Below are 27,583 nucleotides of genomic sequence, written 5' to 3'. Positions count from 1 at the left end.
TTCTTTTTTTCTTTTCTTTTTTTTAGTGAGGCAATTGGGGTTAAGTGACTTGCCCAGGGTCACACAGCTAGTAAGTGTTAAGTGTCTGAGGCTGCATTTGAACTCAGGCACTCCTGACTCCAGGGCTGGTGCTCTATGCCCTGCACCACCTAGCTGCCCCAGCTATTTCTTTTAAAAGGTCACAAAGAATATGTGTCCTAGCTCTCTCCAGTCATGCTCACCTAAAATGAAATTCCTTCTACCCCTAAAAGAAAAAAAAAAAGAATCTTAGGATTTTTTAAGATGCCCAAATTTATATCTGTTTTTACTAGGTCTTAAATAAAACAACTTTATATATAATACAAGTTCAATGTCCCATAAAAACACTAAACATTTCCTTCTGGAAAAATGGATTCACTTTAATTACAGCTTGCAGACTTTACTAGATTTCACTAACCCCTTCCTAGTATCTTTTCATAAAGATATGATCAGTTCCCTTAATAGTTATTATTTAGTTAGTGACCTAAGTCTGAATTGGTTTTAGAAATTAATATTTTCATTATCTTCTTCCAAATTCAATCACGATAATGGTGACCACATCTGTTTTCATCAATTTAAAAAGTACACCCTCCATAATATAAATTTTGTGTCTCTTGGCAACTAAAAAAGAGCAAAGCCATTTGAGAAGACAATAAAATTGCTGGATTTAAAGACAGAGGATAACCTAAGATTCCTAAGAAAAGTAAACAGTGCAATCGAAACCATGTTTTTAAGAAACTAAACCTTAAATAAATAAAATATCCCACATCTTTTCAAGGCCTAAATTAATAAGGTTACCAAAGGTTCCTAATAATTAACTGGCATTTTCCCCACCTTAATTAAGGTGATACAATTTCCAAATAGTATTAAATATCCATTTCCCCCTTGTAACATTGGGGCAGGAGAGAAAAAGGAGGAAGAGATGGGCAAGTCTAAACCTGTAGGAGGAGGGAGTACTTATAGGGTAGAAACCCACTTTAACAACACAGATCAGCAATTGATCTGTAATTTGTAGTTTCTGAACATTTGCTGAGGAACGGGCTTCCACAAGCAGGTTGTTAATATGGACCACCAAAGGCAATACATGAACCCAGTTCTTCCTGTTTCCAAAGTCCCTATCCTCTATCACTAGACAATGTCTACACAGTATTGAAAATGCAGGTTAAGGGGGCAGCTAGGTGGCACAGTGGATAAAGCACCAGCCCTGGATTCAGGAGGACCTGAGTTCAAATCCTGTCTCAGACACTTGACACTAGCTGTGTGACCCTGGGAAAGTCACTTAAGCCTCATTGCCCACCCCCCCCCAAAGAAAAAAAAAGAAATGCAGGTTATGCGTCAAATTTAAAATGCCTTTCCATTCTACCTCCCAATATTGTTGCAGGTTCCTATTAGTTCCTCTGAAACTTTCATCCCAACTCAGATGATTTCTTCTCATCCTCAGGCTCCTTCCACCCTGGGTTCGGCCGTCTTCCTAGGCCATTCCACTATGCCCCTTGGGATCCCTAATGTATGCTTAACAAACTCCCCTGAATTCTCTCCAGTGCTTTATCCACTGCGTCACCTAGCCACCCCTACTTAACCCTCATTTCAAGGAAAAGGAGGAGGTGGAAAAGGAGGAAGAGGAGGAGAAGAAATTTTAATGATCTCTAAGTTCCCTTCCTGTACCAAAATCCTATACTTCATGACCATTTCTCTTTTAGGTACACAAACTTAGTTGATGCCATCCCCATCTTCTCTGTACATTCTTGTCTCACTTTCTACTGACCTCCAGGTCATTCTCCCGTCTTTCTCAATGATTTTAGCACCAGACTGACCCACAGTCCTCAGCCATCAGCCTCAGGGATTTGGGAATTCAGTCACAACCCTTGTATCACTCTGACCATACATCGAATGAACCCCTTCAACTTCAACAACAGCCTGCTGATTGGCCTCACTACCTCTCTCTCCCCACTCCAATCCATTCTCCACTCAACTGTCAAACTGATCTTCCCAAAACACAGCAGTGAGCATGTCACTTCCTCCCAATCCAAAAACGACACCTAGTGACTTCCTGTTTCCTGCAGGATCAAACAGAACATCCTCTGTTGAGCTTTTAAAGCACTTCATAACCGAATACTTTCCTACCTTTCTAGTCTTCCCCCTCCTTTCTCCCCTTTTAGTGCTCATTGATATAAGGACACTGGCTTCCTTGTTGGGCCTTTCTTCATATCCCAACACTTACACCATAGTGCCTGGCACATAAGAGACACTCAATAAATGCTTGTTGACTGCACCACTGACCCACTTTTGCCACATTCCATATAACTTCTAATCTTAGGATTTGCTCTTGCCAATGGACAAGTCCAAAAAAAAATAAAAAGGCAAATTATGTACAAAGTCTAACAAAGCTTCTAAAAGGCTATTCCAGGTAAGCAAAAGTTCTGGCAGGTCCTCTCAAGTTTGGGCCTCAGCCTAGCTGGGGTCAGCACAATACCAGGTTGACTGGAGAGTTGTGAATTTTTTAATCGATATAATTCTCAGAGATCATATCATCTAAGTCATGGAGAGGTTGTGGTCATGGAAGAGGACCCAACAGGCACATCAAGTATTAAGGCTGAATAATTACTCACAATACTCACAGCTCTAACAACTCACTTCTATAAAGCTTTAAAGCTTACCAAGTACATTCTTCAACAACTTTGTTTTGTCTTTTTGTTTGTTTTTTGTGGGGCAGTAAGGGTTAAGTGACTTGCCCAGGGTCACACAGCCAGTTAAGTGTCAAGTGTCTGAGGCCAGATTTCAACTCAGGACCTCCTGAATCCAGGGCTAGTGCTTTATCCACTGCACCACCTAGCTGCCCACAACAACTTTGTGAAATGGGAGTTATTATTACCATTTTACTGATGAGAAAACTGAGGTTCAGAGAGGTTAAGTGGCCCATGATGAGCTAGCTAATCAATGTCAAAAGTGGAATTTAAACACAGTTGTCCTGACTCCAAGTTCATCTTTTCCCCCAAATTAACACAATTCACTAGAAAGAATCCAATAATACGTTATTTTTGTCCAGCCTGAAAATCAATTCAGAGTTTGCAAAAGTTAATTTCTGGAAAATGAATTTTCTTAAAATAAGATAGATCTGTCTTCCTCCTTCCCAAGCATATTTAATATACTGTAAAAATGCTGTAGTGCTTAAGATTTAAAAAAAAAAAAAGGAAAAAACTCTCCTCCCTGTATTTGGCACTTTGCTAGCAAGCATTTATCAGGCTGTTCCCCAGCTGAAGGGAGTTGACCTTATTTTCAAACCCTTTGTCCCTAAGAAATTGCCCTGAATAGGCTGTTAAGTCTTCCATGAAACGAAGTCTCACTGCTTCTAAGGTACAGGGAACTGGTTTCACAATAGGGAGAAAAATGGATATTTAATGTTAGAAATGAAGGAGAGTGGATAAAAAGTAGTTCTCAGCCTGAGGAGGGCCTGGTTTCAAGTTCTAACCCTAATACGTACTTGTTGTAGGGTCATCCAATGTCCTCTTTAACACCATCCATCATAAGGAAGTCACTACTTAAAAGGTAATTCTTCCATTGTTGGGCAGTTTTCATTGCCAGGCTATTCTTTAGACAGAACCAAGATCTGTCTTCCTATAGTCTATATGGCCTGGTAGAAGGTACCCACCATTTGAAGCTACATAGAAAATAAAACTTTTTCTATGAAAAACCTTTCAAATACATGACTTCTCTTCCTCCCACTCTCCAACCCAAATTTTCTCTTTTTCAGTCTATTCTAGTTTCTTCAACAATTTCTCATATCCAGTACCATACTGGCTTTGTTCCAAGGTATCAATGTTCCTCTTAAAACATGGCACGGAGATTGAAAACAGTACTCCAGACATAAGCTGACCACTGCCAAGTACAGCACAACATCTCCCTTGTCCTGTATACTATATTAATATAACCCATGGAGGTCAAAGCATATTACTAAACAGTCAAGTAAAAACTAAACATCTTTATTTCACACATAAAAAAATACTATTTATCTACATCTTTCCAAATCTGTATTTATAGACTTTATTTTTTGAACCCATGTACTGAGCTTCATAATTATCTTTATTAAATTTCATCTTAGTGGTTTCAGCATATTATTCCAACCTATTAAGATCTATTGGCATATTGATTCTGTCATGTAATATGTTAATTTTGTCTTCTTTATTTCTATGTTGTTCCCATATTTGATAAATGACAGTGCTGTCTTCATTCATGACACCTAATCTTAAAAAAAACCCTAAAATTAAAAATGAGCTGAAACCACTTGAATGAAGTAGAGAAATCCAAAGAATATAACAACAATAACTGTCCTCTAAGCTATAATTTATATATCATTCAATGTATTCATTGATTAATGTTGGATAGACTTAGCCAGCTATAAATCCACCTAATTATAGTCAAAATTAGCCACATTTTTTATCTTGTCCAGAAGGATACAATAAGTAATTTTTGTTGAAATCAAGATAGGAAGATGATGAGTATAGTTTTATCTCCCTGTCTGCTAAAGCTTTCATAACAAATGGTAAGCTTAGTGTGGGATGTTCTTTGTGAACCCATACAAGTTCCTAGAGATCATCACTTTATTTTATAAATGCTCACACCCTATAATTAATGATCCATTTTAAATATTTTGTAGCTCATTGGTATATAGGGGCAACATGGTATGAAGTAGGAAAAAGCAAACTGAATATGGAGTTGGAGTTCTTACTGACTTTGACCTTGGGCAAATCACTGAACCTCTGTGAAGTTCTTTATAAAATAGGTAGGTTAGAATGAATGGTCTATAAAACCCCTTCTACTCTAGATTCTATGAATCTTTTTTTTTAATTAAAAAAGTATATTGGTTAATTTTCAGCTTTCTGACATCTACAAATCTTGATGATTTTTCAATGGTTATCTACAGTGTGTTCAACCGTCAATTCTATTAAGGGGTTTTTTTTTCCCCCTCTATACTGTCACATTGAATTTACCTGGGCATAAAAGACTTAGGGGCACATGAATGACTCAGACTGAATGAAAAGGGGCTGCAGAAGTCATCTAGGCCACCCTGTCATTTTGAGCAAGAGGAAACAAATTCTGAAGTGATTTGACCAAGGTCTCAAAAATAGTAAGGAAGCCAAGACTCTAAATCAAGTACTGCCTAAATCCAAGATACTCTACCACACTGCAAAGTGGTGGGATAAAAATAAAAGAACATGTAAATAGGCATTGAGAGAAATAAACTATAAATCCACATATAACTGAGAGCAACTACCTCTTTGACAAATCTTTAAGACAGAGAAAGAGGCACAGAGAGAAGGGTGGGAGGGAAGGGGGGGCGGTTAAGGGAGAGAGAATGGGAGAGAAAGAGGGGATGTGTGTGTGTGTGTATGTGTGTGTGTGTGTGTGTGTGTGTGTGTGTGTGTGTGTGAGAGAGAGAGAGAGAGAGAGAGAGAGAGAGAGAGAGAGAGAGGAGGGGGAGAGAGAGAATGAGAATCTGCCCTAATTTTAAATTAGACCCCCTCCCAAGACGCATCAATTCATATTCAAATTGGACTATGATCTCATCCAAGTAGTTATTCTAACAACACAGATAACAATACATCCATTCCTGTCCATCCTGTGATACTCTTGTCCAAGTCTCCCCATAATTTTGCACAGGGAGTTCACCCAATATGAGCACTGCCTTCCATCCTTTTTCTTGAGGATACCCATGGAGTGTGTAAGCTCAACCTTGGGTATCCCTTGCTTTCCCTGTGTTTGAAATGTGCCACAGCTTACTCAGACCCATGATGCCCTTTCAGATAACATTCAGTTTTTTTGTTGTTGTTTTTTAAGAGACCACAGTGTTCCAGGACATGCAGTCATACAACATCACTATAATGATACTGCCCCTTGAGGAGATGGGCCTTTGTTTCAGGGAGAAGCTAGGGGTCATTACAAAATACTTTCACATTTTCTCAAAAGCAATCTTAAGCCTCTTTCACCTTGTTATCTCTGCCCCTTTCCCTCAAAAGGTGATTGAAAACTTATAAAATAATTATTAACCTCAACTCTACTTTCTCATCTATATAGAAATGTTTATGAGTAAAAATAATCTACATTTACACTCTTGATGAGGGTGTGAGAAGGAAACAGGATTTCAAATGTAAACTTCCACAAGGGACCATTCTTCAACAAAGAAAATCGTCCAGAAAGATGTAAAGAACACAAGATCTCACTGGGCTTATTGTTTGTTAATGTCTGCCTCCTATGTACATGCCAAACTTATAAATGGATCCCTAAAGAACCCAACAGAAATAACTTGTTCAAAGACACCCCCCCACCCCAATTAATATCAAGAATGCCATGGATATTGCAGGCTCAAAGGTGTTTACCACTGATAGGAGGAGATATAGGAGATACAGGAGAATTCAATTCCCTAAAGATGGTGAGCTTCCCTGCTCCCCCCAGATGCTGGTGTTTTAGGATGACATTCTGCTGATTGTATCATGCCCTGGAAACATCATGGCACATCCTGGAATGAGAATCACAATCTCTCTTAAAAAAAAAAAAGTTTGGACTAAATATCCGCACAGGAAAAAAAAAAAAGAAAAAAACCAAGCAGATGAAGAATTCTTATTGTTTAGACTAAGACATGCAATTAAACAGTAAGCCTATAAAGCTCATTCATCAGAATATATCTTGGACATTTTTTTTTAAATGGACAATGAGTTGGGCCCAAAGTTGAAGAGAAAGATGAAAATGAAGATTCATATGGGCCTAAATTGCAACATGTAGTATTTTATTAGGCAATATGAGCCCTGATTTTGGAATTAGGAAATGTTTAAATTAAAACCCCCTTTCTGTAACTTATTAAATATATATATGTATGTATGTATATACACATATATACATATATATAATCATGAGCAAATCACTTAACTTTAGATTGATAGAGTTTATTTTTATTGTGTGTGCAAATATACATATTTATGAAGTGTGTACAATGTGCCAGACACTGTGCTAAATGCTAGGGATACAAGAAAACAAGCAGGTCCCAATAGTCAAGGACCTTATTTATATTCTAATAGGGTAAGATGAATGATAAAAGAGAGCTAGAAAATGAAGCAGGGAGAAGTGGGAATTAAGCTTCAGGTAAAGAGGTGGGGCAGTCTGGAGAGAGAGTTAAACCAGGAGTTAAGTAATCATGCCTGGAGCAACAATACCACTTAGGAACTCACCAATTAGGAGAGCAGGTATTAGGGTTGGTGGTATCTCAAGGGTGAGCAAGACAGCTTGGGGATGATGAAGAACAGTTCAGAGAAGGATTTGAGCTTGTTTCCTCATATATAAAATGGATATAATAATAATAAGAATAATCCCCCATAGTACCTATCTCATAGGGTGGGCATGAGGAAAATGATATTATGTATATAAAGTGTCCTGTAAACATTACATAAATGTCAATTATTACCTATATTATACTAAGGATTAGAGACAGCTATTTAAAGCTAATGAATTTCTGCCTTTGTCGCAGATAGTGTATATGCATGCATATACACACACACACACACACACACACACACACACACACACACACACATATAACTCCAGAACTAAGAAAATGTCGAATCTCAGAAAGAGGCGCCAGGGTAAAAAAAAGAAAATCAGCTATTAGATGTCCACAAAAATGCAAGGCATTGGTACTATTTAATCAGTTCACTGGTGATGCATGACATCAAATGCATTAACACAAAGTTATTGGTTAGAAGGGGCAATAAAGTTTACAAAAGGTAACTTTTTAAACTTGTCTTGAAGGTTGATTGCATCATAATTTAATAGTGTTTATAAAGGGCAGTGAGTCAAAATCTGTCTCTGGGCTATGTGATAGTGATAGGAGCTTTGCCATACTTAATGCACAATACAAATGCAAAGTTACCATTATTGTACAAGGGCTAAAATAGATAAATACCTACTGGTCCACATTGTTCAGTATTTTAGTAATTTGGGGGAAAAAAAGGAATATTGGGGAATTGAAATATTTCCCTAAGGGTTTCAGGAAGATTAAAACATCTCCTTCCACCCAATCTCCCCCCATAGTCTCCTCACTTTCATGCCTCTACCTGTTGGGCACAGAATTATGCAACACAGACACACAACACTAGAAAGCCATTGCAGTGCATTTTTTTTTTTGCGGGTCAATGGGGGTTAAGTGACTTGCCCAGGGTCACACAGCCAGTAAGTATCAAGTGTCTGAGGCTGGATTTGAACTCAGGGACTCCTGAATCCAGGGCCGGTGCTTTATCCACTACTCCACCTAGCTGCCCCCTGCAGTGCATTCTTAAGCTACATTAAGAAAGGTATAAGAGCATCCAGAACTGAGGGTGGTGGGGGTAGGAAGGGAGGGCAGGTAGTGATGGTCTAGTTGAGTTCTACCCTGAACAGACACCTAGAATACTCGGTTCTAGGCACCACTTTAGGGGGAAAAAAAGTCACTGACAGGCTAGAAAGTAAGCCCATAACAGGGCTTCCAAGATATTGAAGAGACTCAAGAACATGTATCAGTTGAAGAAAGTGGAGATGCGGGCATATTTAACCTATAGGAGAGAAGACTTGGACTTGTTAAGTTTTCTCTAGTATCTTAAGGGCAAAAGAATTAGACTTGTTCTCTTTGGTCTCAGAAATCACTGGTTAGAAGATGAAGAGAAACAAACAGACCTCACAAAAAGGTACTTCCTAACCATTCAAGATATCCCAAATTCTAGGAAGCAGGAGGTTTCCCCTTCCTAGGTCTTCAGGGAGAAGTTGGATGAACAAATACTACCTCAGGTAAGTTTTCCCTGGTAACTGATATTTGGGACATTGATTCTGTGAGGCGGTAAGCAAAACAGAGGGAAACCTGGACCCGAGAGCATTGGGAGTAGCATGGCCAACACTAGCAGACTTCTGTGTTTTCATTTTTTGGCATCAGTCAATCAATAAGCATTTATTAATTGCCTTTTATGTGCCAGGCACTGTGCTAAGCACTAAGGATAAAAACAAAGGGGCAAGAAGCCCTCAAGAAGCTCCCAATCTAATGAAATGGTATTATTTGGTGGTCCATGGCTTATCCGTCTCTATTGTTCATCATGCCCCTTAGATAGAGGTCTTATTTGTTGTTGTTTGTCCTTCATTCTGGAATCAGGAAGTGATGTTATGACTTGCAGTGAATTGGATTTAACTAAGGGAGGGTTGTGTAAGGTCACCAACCTCTCTTCTCCAGAGCCGAGTCCAGAGGCAAAATATACATTAGTATAACTGGAGATGGCTCCGGATGATTTTTGGTTTTGGGGTTTTTTTAAAGGCAGTTGGGGTTAAATGACTTGCCCAGGATCACACAGCTAGGAAGTGTCTGAGGTCACATTTGAACTCAGGTCCTCTCCACTTCAGAGCCAATGACCCATCCACTGTGTCACATAGCTGCCCCTAAATAGATGTCTAATATTAGTAATAAGGGCTTACCTTCAAAGAAAAGAAGCAATTTCTCCCTTCTCTTAAATTCATTATCCTATGTGATGTATTTGGGATCACTCAACAAACTGTTAGCTTTTGAACATGGAAACCAATCTCTGTCTCTAATAAGCCACTCTCTACTGCCTTAAAAGATATACTGGCCAATATTGAAGAATCATTTCTTTTTAATGAGATTAATCTCAGTGTTACTTTTACCTTAGGTGGTGCAGAAAAAAAATCTCCTGTGCCAGTAAGCTTTTCATGGTTCTCAGTTTTCCTTCATGGGACTATAAGGTGACAAATTATCTATTTTAAAAATCTATTAGCACAGATAAAAGTTGTCTCTTCTGTTACAAGATTTGCCGTTTGAAGCTTTGGAATTTAGCCTTTCTGACAAAGAACAGCTTTTCCCATAGGAGTTTTATGATTTTACACAACAAATACAAGTAAACAAAAAAACTTTTATTACTTTATTAAGCAAAAGGGTGGGGGGGGGCAAGAGAAAAAAAGATAGGGAAAATGACACTGAAAATCCCCCCATCAGGCAAAACAAAAGCTAGCAAACCTTCTTTTTTCTCCCTTTAATAGGCATTCTCTGTTACATTAACATTGCACCACTGATCTCAAATAGGCAACACTAGGCCGTACATCCTTCATGTTAACAAGCTACGCAGAGAATGTGCACAATAGGGACAGCACTTTGAGGCCACATCTATACAGAGTAAATTTCCTTTCAGAGAACAATCAGCACAGTTTAGTGATCATGATACACTTACACCCTCAGCAGCTTGGTGCTATATGTAAAAGAGGTATGGAGCTAGGACCATTAGACAGCTAGAGAGGTGGCTCACGGGAATGTGGTCCTAATCCTTTTGTTCACAGAACTAGGGGGGATGCATGCAGGGAGACACGTGGCAGCAGTGTCTGCAGGAAAAAGAAGGCGGGAGTGTGGTGTGCTGCTCATCACAGTTTGTATCAAAAGGCACAAAATCCTATCACTTGGTCTAGGCAGAACAGGCCAATTCACTCAAAAACGGGTACTAGTTTCCCAAACTAGGCTGTTCTGGGAAGACATTAAAGTTCAGTCTGGTTGACTTCAAGAGGAAGTTTCCTGCCAGAACTGTTCAGTGGTTTATAATAAGGACTGTCAAAACAGTCCATTAGAGATGGCCTCAACCACATCTCTCCCCCACTTTTTTTTACAGCCCAGCTGGACATACAAAGCCCAACTTCCCAGCCACTGGAGCCTATGCTCTGGCCATCGTCTTCAACTTCTTCATTCCACCCCCCCCCCCACCAAAATAATGGGTTCTAATAGGTGAGCCTTTTGCCTTAACTCACCTGCAACGGAGCCTCCCCATAACTTCCTATCCATTTCCAAACTATGCTCACACACACAGTCCCTTTCTAGCTTCCCTTTTTGCATTGTCTTCTCCAATTAAAATGTAAGGTCCTTGAGGGGAGGGACCTGTATATATTTGTTTGCATGTTGTCTCCCCCATTAGATTGCAAACTCCTTGAGGACAGGGAGTGTCTTTTGCCTCTTCTGGAATCCCTAGAATTTAGCTTGGTACCTAAAATATAGTAGATGCTTGATGAATGTATAACGAATGAATTAATGACTGCATCTTATATATGCCTACTTTCAATTATAGGTATGTCTAATGCTCTGAAAATTCACAACACTTCAAACTGTCATCATCAGGAAAGCAGTCAGGAACACAGAGCAGTCATTCCCTGAAAGAGCATGAGGACAGGAAGGTACAACTTATCAGCACAAAAGGCACTAATAACAACAGCTGACATTTATATAGTGCTTTAAGTTTTTCACAGGGAAGTACGACTTATAAGCACAAAAGGCACTCATAAAAACAACAGCTGACTTTTTATATAGTCTTTTAAGTTTTTCAAGGAATGTATCTCATTTAATACTCTCAGGACACTTGTGAGTTAAGTGCTATTTTTATTAGTATCCTCATTTTAACAAACGAGGAAACCAAGCCTCAGAGAGATTAAGTGACTAGCCCAAATTAATACACTTATAAATGTCAGGCAGAATTTCAAAACAATCAGATTCAATAAGTATTTAAGCAAGGCCCTATAGTAGGCACTAGTGATACAAGGACAAAATAAATAAATAAATAAATAAAGGTTACGAAGCCAAGATTCTACTAGGGAAAAAAATAGAGAGATAAATATAAAATTTGAGAAAGGAGAGAACACAAACTACTTTGGGGTCCAAAAGGGCTTCTCCTGCAAGGTGGTCTATGAGACGAAACTTGAATAAAGCTAGGGATTTTAAACAGGTGAGGGTTGCAAACATTCCAGGCATAGGGGAACAGCCTGTGAGAAGACAAGAAAGAAAGAAATGGAATGTTGAGTTCAGGGAGCAGCAGTTGGACCAGTTTGGATGGAATGCTGAGTACCTAAAGTGCTCTTATGTGAAATTAACATGGAAAGGTAAGCTAGAACAAGGCTATGAAGAATATACTACGCAGAGGCATTTGAATTTTGCCATGAAAGCAATATGGAGCTAGGTGGCCCAGTGGATAAAGCACTGGCCCTGGAGATTCAGGACACCCTGAGTTCAAATCCCACCTCAGACACTTGAGACTAGCTGAGTGACCCTGGGCAAGTCACTTAACCCTCACTGCCCTGCCAAAAAACAAACAAACAAACAAAAAATGAAAGCAATATGAGGTACTGAAGTGTGGGTCAAAGAATGACATGGTCAGATTTGTGTCAAGAAAAATATTTTGATACCTCTGTGGTAGGATTGATAGGAGCAGAGAAAGACAAAAGCAGACAATCAATTAGGAAGGTGTTACAATATTGCAGTCAAGAGGTAATGAGGGTGAGAATTAAGGTAGTGGTCATGTAAATGGAGAGAAAGGGACAGGAAGGACATAAATTATAAAGGTAAAATCAATAAGACTTTACAAGCCACTGACCATGAGGAATGATGGAGAAGTGAATTAGGGCAATAGCTTAAGAGGACACTCGGTAGAGTCAAATGAAGATTCATTAAGGATGGGAGAGCCCTGGGTATATTTGCAAAGCTGGAGAAAAGGTGTTACTAAATAGGGAGAAACTGAAAATCAAAGTAAAATAAAGAGAAGGAAGATCCAAGAAACAATCTCCAGGAAATAGGTCAGCATCCTCGAATACAGGGACAGTCCTCTAGCAAGGAGAGGGGTGAATATGATGTAGAAGGGTTCTGAAGTATACATGGGAGAAGAGGGGAATTCGGGACAAATGGCCTCTATTTGTCTGTAGATCAAGCAATAAGGTACCTCTTCTGAGAATGAAGATGTAAGAGGCTTGAGAAGAGGTTTAGAATAGATGCAGTGGGAAATATGATAGACAGTCACTTAGGGATGAATAAAAGGATGGCCACACAGCAGTGAAGGAATAGTTGAGATTATACCATGTGTTGTAATTGAGGTTGGGGGAAGGAAAGTGGAGTTCTAGACTTTACAGTGGGATTTGGTTTTTAATGTGTTAACGATGCTTTATTTTTGTTTGTTTGGTTTTTTCAGGGCAAAGGGGGCTAAGTGACTTGCCCAGGGTCACACAGTCAATAAGTGTCAAGTGGCTGAGGGTGGATTTGAACTCTGGTCCTCCAGAATCCAAGGCCGGTGCTTCATCCACTGTGCCACCTAGCTGCCCCCTTAACGATGTTATTATGAAGTGATATTGGTAAGGGCAAGCACATGCAGCATGTCTATAAAATAATTTAGATGATGCTTAGGAAGAGCTGGCCTGATTGTTAATAGTCTGTGTTACAGAAATTATGTGACTACATTAATGAAAAGTAGAAGAGTACCTTAGGTCTTTCAGGCATTAAATAACAAGATATGGGGCAGTATACTGTTTAAAAAAAAACAAAAAACTTTTTGAGTTCTGCTTTATCTTTAATCCACAGGGCCTGATAGCAGTGTGGGAAATGACCAGAGTGAGGCATGTGCTTCTCATCACAATATCTGTTTTGAACTGAGGCTTTGCCGTCAGAATTCTTCACGTTAGAATGACTCTGAAAAAGTCATTTGGAAATATCAACAAGGGATTATTACCCTAGGCGGTTCACTTCAGTGCTGGTGAGTTCAAAAAGAAAAAAAAAAAAAGGTGTCACATAGCTACAAGGCATCATCTTCCCAAAATAGGACACACAAGTAGCCATCGATTTCACAGAAGTGCACACTTAAAGTCATTTCTAACTGAGGAAATGCAGGCACTTACTGACACTGAATAAAATGAGTCTTAACTAAGCACACACAAATTACTTTACATATTTATATTATTTTTCATTTTATTCACATTGTCTAAGTAAAATTAATTTAAAAGAAATATAAACGTTTCTCATATAAGCCTATCCTATATTCAGCAGAGTACCAGACACCTGGTAGGTACTTAATAAGTGCTTATTGATTGACTGATCGATCTCTTCAACATAATTGGACATGAAGTACAGGCATACCTCTCAGATATTGTGGCTTCAGTTCCAGACCATCACAATAAAGCAAATACCACAATAAATTAAGTTACATGAATTTTTTGGTTTCCCAGTGTATATATGTTATGTTCACAATACACTCTAGTCTATTAAGTATGCAATACTATTATGGCCAAACAAAATATACATGCATTAATTAAAAAATAATTTATTTCTAAAAAATGCTAACCATCATCTGAGCCTTCAATGAGTCTTAATCTTTTTGCTGGCGGAGGGTCTTCCCTAGATGTTGATGGCTGCTGGCCAGGGTAGTAGTAGGTTGAAGGTTGGGATAGTCATGGCAATTTGTTAAAATAAGACAACAATGAAGTTTGGCTCATCAATTGACTCTTCCTTTCACTTGAGTACTTAGAGACCACTGTAGGGTTATTAATTGGCCTAATTTCAATACTGTTGTGTCTCAAGGAATAGGGAGGCCTGAGGAGAGGGAGAGACACAGGGAGTAGTCAGAACACACACAACATGTATTGATTGTTTTCCATGTTAGATGGGTTTAATTCATGGCACACTAAAACAATTAAAATAGTAATAGATCACCATAACAGATATAATAATAACATAAGTCTGAAATACTGTGAGAATTACCAAAATGTGACACAGAGACACAATGTGAGCATATGCTATTGGGGAAATGGCACGGATAGACTTGCTTGACAGGGTTGTCACAAACCTTCAATTTGTAAAAAACAAACAAACGAGGCGGCTAGGTGGTGCAGTGGATAAAATAAAACACCGGCCCTGGATTCAGGAGGACCTGAGTTCAAATTTGGACTCAGACACATGACACTTACTAGCTGTGTAACCCTGGGCTAGTCACTTAATCCTCATTGCCCAAGAAAAAAAAAAAAAGGAAAAAGAAAAAAACCACAAACAAAAACCCAGTATCTATGAAAAACACACACACACACACACACACACACACACACAAAGCACAGTAAAATGATGTAAGCCTGTATTCCTTGGTGTGGTCCAATAGTAGTTTGAACTACAGCATCTAATAGATTCTAACTTTCCCCCAAACACACAGTGATAATTACAAATTATAACTGTGACTTCCTTTAATAGGCACTTTAAAGCTATTACCCAAAGATCCCAAAGGCTAACCCAATAAAACTATCTGGAGCACACACTCAAAAAGTTCCAACATTTGACACTGAACTTTCAGTTAATTATCAGCTAGCCTATCCCTCAAAAGGGGTTACTTTCTCTGGTCAGTGGCCCATGCCCACTCACAATCTAATTTCTTAGGCCAAAAGACAGCAAAGGGAAACTGTGACCTCATACTAACAACAAAATCATTTCTTCTCTCTCCACATTAGTCACTGAATAAGAATAGATCTTTATGGAAAGAAAAACAAGTCTGATACTTAATAATCTCAGCATTCCAATGATTGAACATTCAAATGAGCACAAACCAAGGAGTAGATTAAAAGGATCAAACAAACACCCTCAAGTAACAATGAGTTAGATGAACAACATCATAGAATCAAAAAATTATAGACTTCGAACCTGAAGAGACATTGTAGATCATCTAATGCATTCCCCCTCACTTTACAGATGAGGAAACAAGAGGGCTAGAGAGGTTGCCGTTTGCCTAAGGTCACATAGGTACAAGTCAAAAAGCCAGGATGTGAAGCCAGATCCTTTGACACCAAAACCAGCATTGTTGCCATATCAGAGCACATCTAATCTATCATTTCCCAAACAATCTGGCATGACACTCATTCCTTTCTCCCATTTTAAACTTCCTAATTCTCTTCACTGATGTTGTACCAAGAGATTATGGAAACCACAGTGGCAAAAGAAGGGAGGAGAGTGAATGGGTTTCTGTGTATGCACGGGTATCTGCATTTATCTTTATCCATCAATTACATTGTTGCTTAAGAAGCAGTATAGTTTAAGAGACAGTGACTTGGCTTTGGGATTAGGAAAATCAGACTTCAACTTCCATTTCAGATACATTCTGGCTGGCAGGTCATTTAAAATGGAGTTCAACGGGTAGAGACTTTAGGAAGGCAGACCTACTAGCCTGCTATTACAAGAAATGATTTGCCCAAGGTTCATATAGTGATGAGGAAGAGGATGATGGTAACTAACCTTTATATAGCATTTACTATGTGCCAGGCACTGTTCTAAACACTTTACAATTTTTATCTTATGTGATCCTCATAACCCTGGGAGATAAGTGCTATATATATAGCTAGTATGTATAACAGGCAAGACTTGAACCCAAATGTCTCATCAAAAATTAATGTATTTGGGGGCAGCTAGGTGGCACAGTGGATAGAGCACCGGCCCTAGATTCAAGAGGACCTGAGTTCAAATCCGGCCTCGGATACAACACTTAGCTGTGTGACCCTGGGCAAGTCACTTAACCCTCATTGCCCTGCAAAAAAAAAAAAAGTTAATGTATTCATTTTTTTATCCAACAAATGCTTCTTAAATGTCTACTACGTGCAAGGTGCTGTGCTATTAAAATAATAACTGTGATCCAGGCTGAAGTACATTCACGGGAATACTACAAAGTGCCTTAACTAAAAAGGTATCTGAAAATACAATTCAGTAAAAACTAAAGAGAAAGACAGATTCCAAAATAATTTCCAGGGCTCTGCCCAGCCAGGCTTCATCCAGCAGTGTAGTTCTGTCAGGTTGCCAACAATGTCCTATATTCCAGTCCAACATTTGGCAGAACATATTGCCTTTATCATCTGGGGTGCACAAAGCTTAAAATCATTAGCTGCTTCTAGAGCTTTGCTTGTATTGTCCAAAGTGTTCACTATCAAGTTAGTTATGATTGGGCAATTCCAAACAACAGTATCTCACACTGTTCATTCAATTCACACACACATTCATTCAATTCAAACAAACACAAATTTATTAAACCCTTATATGACCTCTACAAATGTTCCACTGCAATTCTTCATAAACATCCAGAGGTGATTTCAAATTCTGAAAGACATTACCAGTTAGTCAAGCCAGCAAACTCTGAACAATTTAGTCTACTGTTCAGAAACCAGCCTGCTTAGAGTATTGAGAGGCTTAGCATCACAAGGTTGACTGCAAGATTATGAACAAAACTTTGGAAGCCCATTTCCTTCAACATGCCACCAAAGGCAGCAAAAGGAGCATTTAAGACAAAAGCCAAGTCAAAGCCCAAGAAAGCCGTGTTGAAGGGTATATGTAGGAATAAAATGAAGAAAATCCAAATGTAGCTCGGCTTCTGGAGACGCCAGACACTTTGGTTTCACAGGTAGTCCAAGGAATTTGGGGAAAGCATCTCTAGGAAGAACAAGTTTGAGCACTTTGCCAGAGTCTGTGAAGAAGACTGAGGACATCACCCTGATATCCATGTGGACATCAAAGCCAATAAACATCAGAAGGCTGTAAAGAAACTGTATGACGTTGATGGGGCCAAGTTCAACATACTGAGAGAAGACAGCCTATATCCCAACCTGCTTCAAACTAAGATACTTTGGATCTTGCCAACAAAAACTGAAATTGTATAATATATCTAGCTAGTCTATTCCACTTACAATAAGTATTTCCATAGAAATATTTTTAAAAATTAGAATTGGCGGCTACAAAACTGGCAAAGATACAAAATAGCCTTCAATCTTGTACTGTTCCCCTTCTCCTTTGGCTAGGAGAGTGGCAGCATAGGAGAAACTGAGGCAGAGGCTGTTAAGAACCTCATATTTTTGGGGCAGCTAGGTGGCTCAGTGGATAGAGCACCGACCCTGGAGTCAGGAGTACCTGAGTTCAAATCCAGCCTCAGACACTTAACACTTACTAGCTGTGTGACCCCGAGCAAGTCACAACCCCAATTGTCTCACTAAAAAAACAAAACAAAACAAAACAAAACAAAAAAAAAACAAGAACCTCATACTTTTGAAGTCTTCTATAAACATTAATTAAACTACTGGGAATCCAAGTGATATCTTTTTTCCAAAAACAGAGGGGTTGACATATCTAGAAACACTCAACAATTTCATTCATATTGACATTTTTGTTATAAAAGAAACTAGAAGTCATATATCCTTGGAAAACAAGGTGGCTGGTCATGTGGCAAGACTGAGAGATAAGAGACAACCTGAGTAAAGTTAGGGGGTATTTGGGACATTAAAACCAGTAGAAGGGATTATATCCTCTAGGGAGGATTTACAGAAAGCCTAGAGGGCTTTCGATCCCCACCGGTGAGGAGTGTAGTAACATTGATTGAGATCACAGATCCCTCTAGATATCTTCTGAGTGGTAGGCTAAGTGCTAGGAGATATATTCCCCACCCTCACTCAAGGAATTTACAATCATGGGAGGAGGACGAGGTGTATGTACATCAGTATGACAGGCTCCAAATGAAATGAAATATAAAACATGGAAATGTTCTCTGAAATACAAGATCAAGACAACGGACAGGGTAACAGTTAATATCCTAAAGAAACTTAAATTGCCCATTATCCCATAATCTACTTAATAGTAAACACCATGAAATCTGTGACTTGTCTGTTGGACCAAAGATAAATGAACTTTGTTTAGAAGAACAGATAATCTGTTTTTGTTCTGTTTGACCCTTAAGTTGAAGAAACCCAGCTCTGCCTCTGGCTCTGTGGCCACTGGCCTTCTCCAATATCTTTCTGGCTCCCTTAGAGATGTTGTAAAATACCAAAGAGCATGGTAAGCATAGGAGCAGCCTGCTTAACCATCTGCTTGCCAACTGTGAGGTATGAGCCCTGGGACTAGCAGATATCCCCAACTCCTTCCCTGAGCAATCTCCTTACTTATAATCACAAAGGAAAATGGAACATGGATGAGCGAAGCTTTACTTCAGCTCCACTAGCTATAGGAAGGCCTGGAACAAAAACAACATGTAAGGGGGCAGCTAGATGGCGCAGTGGATAGAGCACCGGCCCTGGATTCAGGAGTACCTGAGTTCAAATCTGGCCTCAGACACTTAAACACTTACTAGCTGTGTGACCCTGGGCAAGTCGCTTAACCCCAATTGCCTCACTAAAAACAACAACAACAACAACAACAACAACAACAACAACATGTATGGTTTGGGATGGGTGGGGATTACCATGCAGTTAGGGCTATACAAAAATGTCTATGTGAGTAGCTGAAAAAGAGGAAACGGTGCATGGTGTTAGTATCGATTCTGCAAGCCAAGGAAAATAGTGTGGTAAAATGGAGAGTAATAACTCCAGTGAGAGGACTTAGATTTAAGTCTTAACGCTTAAGCTTACTATATGGACGACTTTGGGCAAATTACTTGTTAACCGATCAGGGCCTCAGTTTCTTCATCTGTAAAATGAAGCTGCTATTATGTATGATACTATGTGTGGACTTTTTCCCCCCTAAATTTTTCAACTAAATTCAGGAGGCTCTTTTTGTTTTTCTAATTTCCTTCTTTGAGACAGGTGATTTCACTAAATTGATTTCTTGAGATTCTAATTCTAAAAATCTATTCATGATTTGGATCCAAGAAAAAAAATTTCACAACAAAAAAGTTAAAAGATTGAACTGTTTTCTTTTTCATCACTGCTTTCTTTAGAATAACCCCCAATCAATTTAGTAAAACTATCACCAAGAATAATAATAGATCTTGAAGCATGCTATGATTCTTCTTAGAAAAGACTATTAAACATATGAAACATAAATTCTGTGTATATCTGAAAAAAAAAAAACTGCCATGCCTCTTTAAAGAGTGTATGCCTGTGTATTTTTTAAAGCCTTATCTGGAATAGCCCAATTTTGAAACCCATTGATCTTGGGTTGATGCATAAAACATACTGAGGGATTCTTACTAATTCTTCCAAAAACCTGTCGGCCTAAATAACTTATTGTTTCCTCTGGCTTAGGTAGTCACCTTTGAACTTTTCTCTAAACTATTTACAATTTTAGAATCACAGCTTGATGCCAGTTTCAAATTGTTTAATTGTCCACATGTTCCCTATTTTGCCGCCAAACATGCTGGAAAAAAGGAAGTAATTTGTTTTACTTATTGAGGCTAGCCAATAGAAAAGATCATGTCTCAGAAATTTTAAATTCTTGTGCGACTTTCCTAGCAAAATTGAAACACAATTTTTTTTACAACAAGAACAAAGAACCTAGTACTTTCCACTTATTTTAAAGAAATGATCAAATTAACAACCTGTGTTGATAGATCAACTGTGTGTTTTTTTAGTTCCTTCTCATAACCAAAAGGAAGAAAATTTAAGGTTCTACATAGAAATCACTCATGATTTAACCTCTGCTAATTCCCTATCACAAGGAAGAAAATCACTGCAAAATAGTATTTCAGAAACTCATCCATGTGGTTTAAAGGCTGACTGGAAAAGGACATTAAAGAATTTAGCAATCCTTCTCTATCTAAACTATAGTTAATAACTCGTCTTCTCGAATTAATCCTTAAAAGCTCAAAGTCCACTCTTCTCCAAAAGTCTCTGATTCACTTCATAACTGACACTTTTAAACAGTTTTAAGGTTTGTCGCCTGATAAATGAATTACAAGCTTGTCTGAAAAAGTCCAAGATGATCTCTCAATTTTTTTGTAAAATTTGCTTCAGCATATCATATCCTTGATATTCAAAAATTTCAACACATTTTTAATACTAATTCGGTCCTAGAAGTTACAAGGAAAGGGCAGCTAGGTGGTGCAGTGGATAAAGCACTGGCCCTGGATACAGGACTACCTGAGTTCAAATCCAGCCTCAGACACTTGACACTTACTAGCTGGGCAAGTCACTTAACCCTCATTGCCCTGCCAAAAAAAAGAAAAAAGATAAACTATAAGATACAAGGAAAAAACAATGGATGCATAAGGGAAGGATTTGAACCAATAATCTTCAGTTTGCTGTGAGATGGAAAGATGATTATAGTTAAAGGTATCATTTTACACAAGGAAAATCAAGGGATCAAAAAAAAAAAAAAGGTACGGCTTTCTCTATATCAAGTAATTGATGGATCCAAAAAAGAAGCGTCTAGATAATCGTGTTTTCATTTATCCATACACAGTTCAGTAAGATCATATATTTAAGAGCTGGAAGAATCTTTAGAAGCCATCAGTTCTAAACCTCTCATTTTACAGATGAAGAAACTAATAGAAGAAAGGGTAAGTGAACTGCCCCAGATCATACAGGCAGCAAAGGAAAGAAGTAAAATTTGAACCCAGGTCCTCTGACTCCAAAATCAGAACATTAATACGTTAGGAGTAAAAGAAAAAGACAAAACGATAACAAAAAGGGCAATATTAATTCTTAAGGATTAAATGATTTCCTTAGAAAGTCCATAACATTTTAATCTCTCTCCCTCAGAATCTTTAAGGTTCAAATGCTCTATAGTAACTTCAATCCAAGTAACCAAAAAAAATAAATAAATAACCCTGACTTCAGAGTCAAAGAAAAAAAGAGTATAGCAAAACCTTAAGTTAACTGAAATGCTTGGAATATATAGGCTATTCTACTTAGTTAAGTTTTCTAGTTAGCTAAGGGTTTATCAGGAAACCCTTCTTTTGGTTGAAATCCATTCTTAAATTCTCTAGCACAATTTCCAGCATTACTACATGGGCTGAAATATACATACAAATTGATTTTGTTTTTGCTGTTGAGTCCTTACAGTCACGTCCAACTCTCTGTGACCCCATATAGGGTTTTCTTGGCAAATATACTAGAGTGGTTTGCCATTTCCTCCTCCAGCTCATTTTTACAGATGAGAAAACTGAGGCAAACAAGGTTAAGTGACTTGTCCAGGGTCATACAGCTGTAAGTGTCAGGGGCATTTGAATTCAAATTGTCTGACTCCATGGCCAGCACCCTATCCACTGAGCTACCTAGCTGCCTTACAGATTAATTAGCTATAGACATATAAACATCTTTCTTAAATGATTCCAGATCTTGGAGTGCTTTGTGTTCATCAATGACATTCATACCCATTCTCAAAATGTGGCCCCGTAGCTAAAGAAAATAAGAGAGAAAAAATAGAAGAAAAAATTGGGCTGAATGTACACTAAACCCAGGACGAACTCTGGAAAGTTGACTATTTTTAATACATTCTTGTTGAGAATTTGTTTTCCTGCTATTTCTGTCTCTCTGCTAAAAGTGGCAAAGAAAATTCAAATTGATTGAAGGTTTCTCTTATTTGGGCTTCATTAATAAAGTGCTCTACTGTATTAAAAGAGGGGAAATTAAGAGGGAAGAACCCCTTCATCTAAAGATACTTGATATATGAAACATTTGTCTAACGCCTTGGTTTTTCCAGTGAAAACCTAGTATAAGGGGCAACTAGGTGGTGCAGTGGTTAGAGCACTGGCCCTAGAGTCAGGAAGACCCGAGTTCAAATCCAGCCTCAGATACTTGACACTTACTAGCTGTGTGACTCTGGGCAAGTCTCTTAACCACAACTGTTTCACCAAAAAACAAAAAACAAAAAACACCTAGCCTAGTGTAAAGTCCAAAAAGCATGAAAGGCTAATAGAAGCAAGTAATATGTAGATTTCATGCTGTTTATTTACTATATCTTTGGAAATTGGGCTGAGGCAGCTAGGTGGTACAGTGGCTAGACCACTGGACCTGGAATCATGAAGACCTGAGTTCAAATATAACCTTAAACAAATATAAATCTTAAACTAGCTGTGTGACCCTAAGCAAGTAACTTAACCTCTGTTTGCCTCAGTTTCTTCATCTGTGAAAATGAGGATAATAACAGCACCTACCTCCCAGGGTTATTGTGAGGATCGAATGATATTTACAATTATGTAAATCACTTAGCATTGTGCCTAGCACATTGGAGGTGCAATTTAAATAATAGTTATTATTGTTCTTATTATTGAAGCAAGGAGGGTTAAAAACAGAACATCAACCAGTCCAATCTACTCCTGTTATCAATGAGCGAAGTGCCCAAAGAAATTAAATTACTTGTCTAGGGGTCATATTTCTGATTAAAGTCAGGGCACATCTCCAGATTCCCAATCCAACGTGTTTACCACCATGAACTGTGATATCCAAGTTTCTCAATAAATGTGACACAGTCTGTTACTCCACACAGCACCATCTACTGCCACTGCACTATCTTTGCTTTCAAGACACAATAATGCATTTTTCTTAACTATTAAGTTATTTAGGACTGGAAAGATGTACTTTTCAAGAGTAGATGAACCTGAAAAGAACAAAGCTTATTTTCTTGAAAAAAAAAATTAAATATGAATCTTCTTTTAGAAAACTAGCATAGTTTTCTTTTAATCAAGCACATTAGAAGGAAAGAATTTCTTCATTATCCATAAAATTATTAGACAAGTATTATATTCTAGCAGTTTCAACATAAGGGTAGGAATAAAGATACTATGGTTTTATTTTTTAATCTCTTAAATATAGTGATACTTTAGGCAAGTCACAATATTCTTATGGTAATAAATTCTTTTTGGCTGGGAATATTACTATCAACCTACCTAAGAAAAGTGTTCTGAGAACAGTTTAAGCATAGAAGGAATAATGCAACTCACTAAAGGATTCAGAAGCATAGGTAAGAGAAATACTGCCTAGCTATATTCTTTCCAATTTCTAGGACCCTTTATACTTCGGGTGCCCGGGGAACCTTTGTCTATTCACTCTTTCAGGATGCTGCACTTAGGTATTAATAGGGCATTTTACTGCTACAGTAATGTACCTTTAGACACTGTGCAGTTGATCCAACTTTCCCAGGCAGAAGGAATATACAAATCAATATTTCAGTCTAAAAAAGAAACCCACAGTATCATTAATTCTGATGTGGAGTTAACCACAAACATATTTGGGGGCACAGCTAAAAGGGTTTGGCACAAATAACAAATTTCCAAATAGCTCAAATATATTTCATCAGCTAAAGTTTATTCAATATTTATTCATTGATTACCAAGAAGTTAAAAAAAATTTACTCCTATCCAAATCATTTTTACTTCTTATTTCATCCTGGTGCATCCTAAATTTGATTCAAGCCATTATCAGCTATAATAATACACTGAGATATCATCAATAGCTTGTAAATTCCCTAAAACTTGGCAATAAAGTTAACGGTTTGATCTCATATTTGGGTGACCACAGATTATGATGCCATGTATTAAACACAATGAACAGAATCATAAAAGTGAAGAAAACAGTTGAATAGAAAAAATAATTTAAATAAAAGATCTTTGATATGAGCAGAGGGAAACTAAGGCTCTATCTTTTTAATTAAAGACTCTAATCTGACTATCACAGTCCCTTTTGAAAACAGACCAGTCAGTAGCCCTTTCAAAGTGAACCACTGAAAGAGTTAGTCTCATGTAATGTTGTGACAGATGTGTGCCAGATTTTGCATAGGACAGAAGTTTGGCCCCAAGGAAAAGCCCAGAGCATGCCTACATCACAGGCAGAATAGCAAATGAGCACATTTACCGTGATGCTTACTCAATCAGGGTAACAACCCGAAAGGGTTAAACAGCACAGTCCTCAGAATTCTCCCTTGTACCAGGTGTTTTCTCTCCACTTTATTGAGAAATTAAGTACACACCAAAGATCTCTTCCTTCCCCATAAAGCTGCTTAAGATGGGGGGGGGGGGAAGAGGAGGGGAAGGGCAGGGGTTGAGGGAAGGCGTCCCTGTTCTTTGCACTACCCATGTATGTAGTAATAACAATAATAGGACAGAAATCCAGTGCTCAGGCAGCAAACATCAGGGGCTTCCCACAGCATGGATATGTTTTATTGCCTAGTTACTGAACTCTACTGAGCGATCTAGGGCACTACTGAACCAAAGATAATTTAATTCTCCTTCAAATTTGTGTGCTTTCAAAGAAAGCATAGACATTTGAAACCATAATGGGAGGAGGAAGAGGGACAACTTCCAGAGCCTCAGGATTTACAGTCGCTGCAACCTCCCAAATAGGGATGGGAAGACAAAGCAAGCTTATTATCACTGATGTAGTTTCCCCAGAAGTATTTAGCATAAACGATTAGATTTTCTTTAAGCAACAACCACAGAAACCAGGCAAGGAAAGTAGGTACACGGCGATCCCTTCCCCCTCCTACATTAACTTCTGAAGCTGCAACTTCAAGATCTGGGGGGCTTTCTAAACATGTAACTGCTACATACACACACACACACACACACACACACACACACACACACACACACACAACACACTTCAAATTCCAGCCGTTTTCTCCTGCTCTTTAGTGAAAGCTGGAAACTTCAGCTGCTTGACCTAATAACCGCTACCCCTTCCTCCCAAACTAAATCAAGGAAAACCAATAAAGATATGACAGAGGTGCAAAGAAGAAAGGGAGGTGGGGGAGTAACCACAACCCAGTGAGCGACCTGCGGCTGCTCTGCATTGTCGCCACTCTCAGACTGAGTCTGGATGCTACCCTGGAGCCGGTGCCGGCCAACTCGTAGAAGGGGTACTAGGAGAAGGGGTAGGGAGCGAGGACCTGGGGGGGAGGGGGCAGGATCTCGCCGGCTTTTGCCATGTATCTCGGGCAGCGGCGTCTGCCACAACTGGAAATGCACGCGCCGCGGCGGCCGAGGCGGAGGCAGCTGGGCAGCTGTGCGCTCTCCCTCCAGCCCCAGCTTCTAGCCTCACAAGCTCGCTCGCTCGCTCGCTCGCTCGGGCAGCTAGCAGCCCAGCGTCGGCGGCGCGCATCCCCAACCCCCCCAGGGTCCCCGACCAAGCCTCACCTCCTGCCTCAGCAAACACATCCCCGGCAGCCTCCCAGGAGACGCCGACTAACGAACCCCGAAGGCAAAAGTGGAGCGAGAGTCCCCGAAGAAGCCGCCGCCGTCGCCGCCTCCAGTGCACGAACCGCTTCCTCTAAACCCTGAATGAAACTCCCTGGAGCTGGAGCCGCCGCTGGCAGAGGAAAGAAGAGCTCGGCAAAACCGGGCCCTGCCCACTGGCCCCCGCACCCGCGGGGGAGGGAGGCAGGGAGCTGCTGCCGGCCCCCGCTTGGCCCTGCGCCCCAACTTGCAGGGGAGACCGGCGGTGAGCAAGTGAGGGCCGGAGAGGCTCTGGGCAGGATCTGCGAGCTTGCAAAGCCTTGGCTGCGAGAAATAGCGAGGTTGGTTTTATGGCCGCCTTAGCTTGTGGAGGCAATGGTTTGGTCCACACCGAAGTGGGAGGGCTTAAGGGATGTTTAACTGTGCAATTGAGGGAGGGAACTTAGTTCGAATTGGGGCTGTGGCGTGTGGTAGCTTGTGCCTGCACACTCTGGTCAAGATTTATTATTATTGTCATTGTTCTTCTCCTTATTGTTGTTATTATTTCAAAGAAGGACCACGAGGAGCTCAGAGTTTAAAACCTCCAAAAACACGCCACACTAAACAACCGAAATGACGAAAGGACTGGGGTAGCCGGGCCCTATTCAATTAATTAAATTAGCCAGTCAGCAAATTAACATTTTATAAAGCATCTACTGTATGCCACAGATTGTGCTAAGTGCCGGGAATACAAAGGAAAAAAAATAATAAAACAGTCCCTAAGTCCCAAGGAACACACAGTCTAATGGGAGGAGATAAGATGCAAACAACTGTGTCCAAACAAGATTGATACAGGATCAATTGGAAATAATCCACAGAGGGAAGGCACTAACATTATAGGAGATCGGGAAAGGTTTGCTGTAGAAGGTGGGATTTTTAGCTGGGACTGGAAGTAAGCCAGGAGGCATAGATGAGAAAGGAGCCTTCCAGGAAAGCTGACAGCAAGTGAACGTGCCTAGAGATAGTGTCTTGTCTGAGGAGCTGCAAGGAGAACAGTGTCATTTGGTCTCAGAGCGTGTGGGATGGGGGGTGCGGGGTGGGGAGTGGGGGGAGGATTAAGATGTAAAAAGAATGGAAAAGTATACAAAGGGGTCAGGTTTTGAAAGGCTCCGAACGACAGAAAGGATTTTATGTTTGATCCTGGAGGCGATAGGAAGCCACTGGAGTTAATTGAAGGGAGGATGGGGGGGGGGGGGGGGCGTGGCAGAGGGTGGCCTGGTTAGACCTTCAGAATTAGGCACCACACTTGGTCATCTGTCTTCGCCATGGTGACCATGGTTACATGAGCACTTTTTGCATTTTTTAAATTTTATGTTGCACATTATAACCATTTTTAGCATTTTTTGAGCTTAATTTTTCTCGAGGCCCTTTAATTGTTGAGATTTTTTAAAGGAATTACGAACAACAAAAAATAGGAAATATTTAATCATAACAAGTTACCATCCCTCTTTTCCATACTAGCTATTCTCATGATTGTCTAATTAGTATTCCTAAAATGCAGCTCTAACCATGCCCCTCTTCTGCTCAAGAAGTTTCAGTGGTTCCCTATTACCTTGAGGATAAATACAAACTTTAATTAAGCACTTTAAAGTCTTTGTTCTGGCTCTAGCTAGTATCCTTATAGGCCAATTATACATTATTCTCCTTTATACAGTGTTCATACAGAGCTCTACATACCAGACTGCCCTACTTGCTTCTTCCTGTTACAATATATTCCATCGCTCAATCTGGATGCATTTGCACAAGTTATTTACCATGTATAGAATATTCTCCCTTTTCTCCTCAGCCTCTCAGAGTTCCTACCTCCCATCAAAGTTCAC

At 39.4% G+C, this 27,583-nt stretch overlaps 1 protein-coding gene across 1 annotated transcript in view; it reads right to left on the bottom strand.

The window, feature by feature from the left end:
- FAM110B (family with sequence similarity 110 member B) overlaps positions 1-26,091 on the bottom strand; it is a 207,236-nt gene extending 181,145 nt beyond the window's left edge. Inside the window, exon 1 of the mRNA XM_043979744.1 lies at positions 25,686-26,091. The gene's annotated coding sequence lies outside the window, so the exon portion shown is untranslated. The remainder of the gene's footprint in view (positions 1-25,685) is intronic.
- Between the last annotated feature and the right edge of the window lie 1,492 nt (positions 26,092-27,583).

The sequence above is a fragment of the Dromiciops gliroides genome, chromosome 1, assembly GCF_019393635.1.
Source record: "Dromiciops gliroides isolate mDroGli1 chromosome 1, mDroGli1.pri, whole genome shotgun sequence".
Taxonomy (NCBI): Eukaryota; Metazoa; Chordata; class Mammalia; order Microbiotheria; family Microbiotheriidae; genus Dromiciops; species Dromiciops gliroides.
This window is presented reverse-complemented; position numbering and strand designations above follow the sequence as displayed.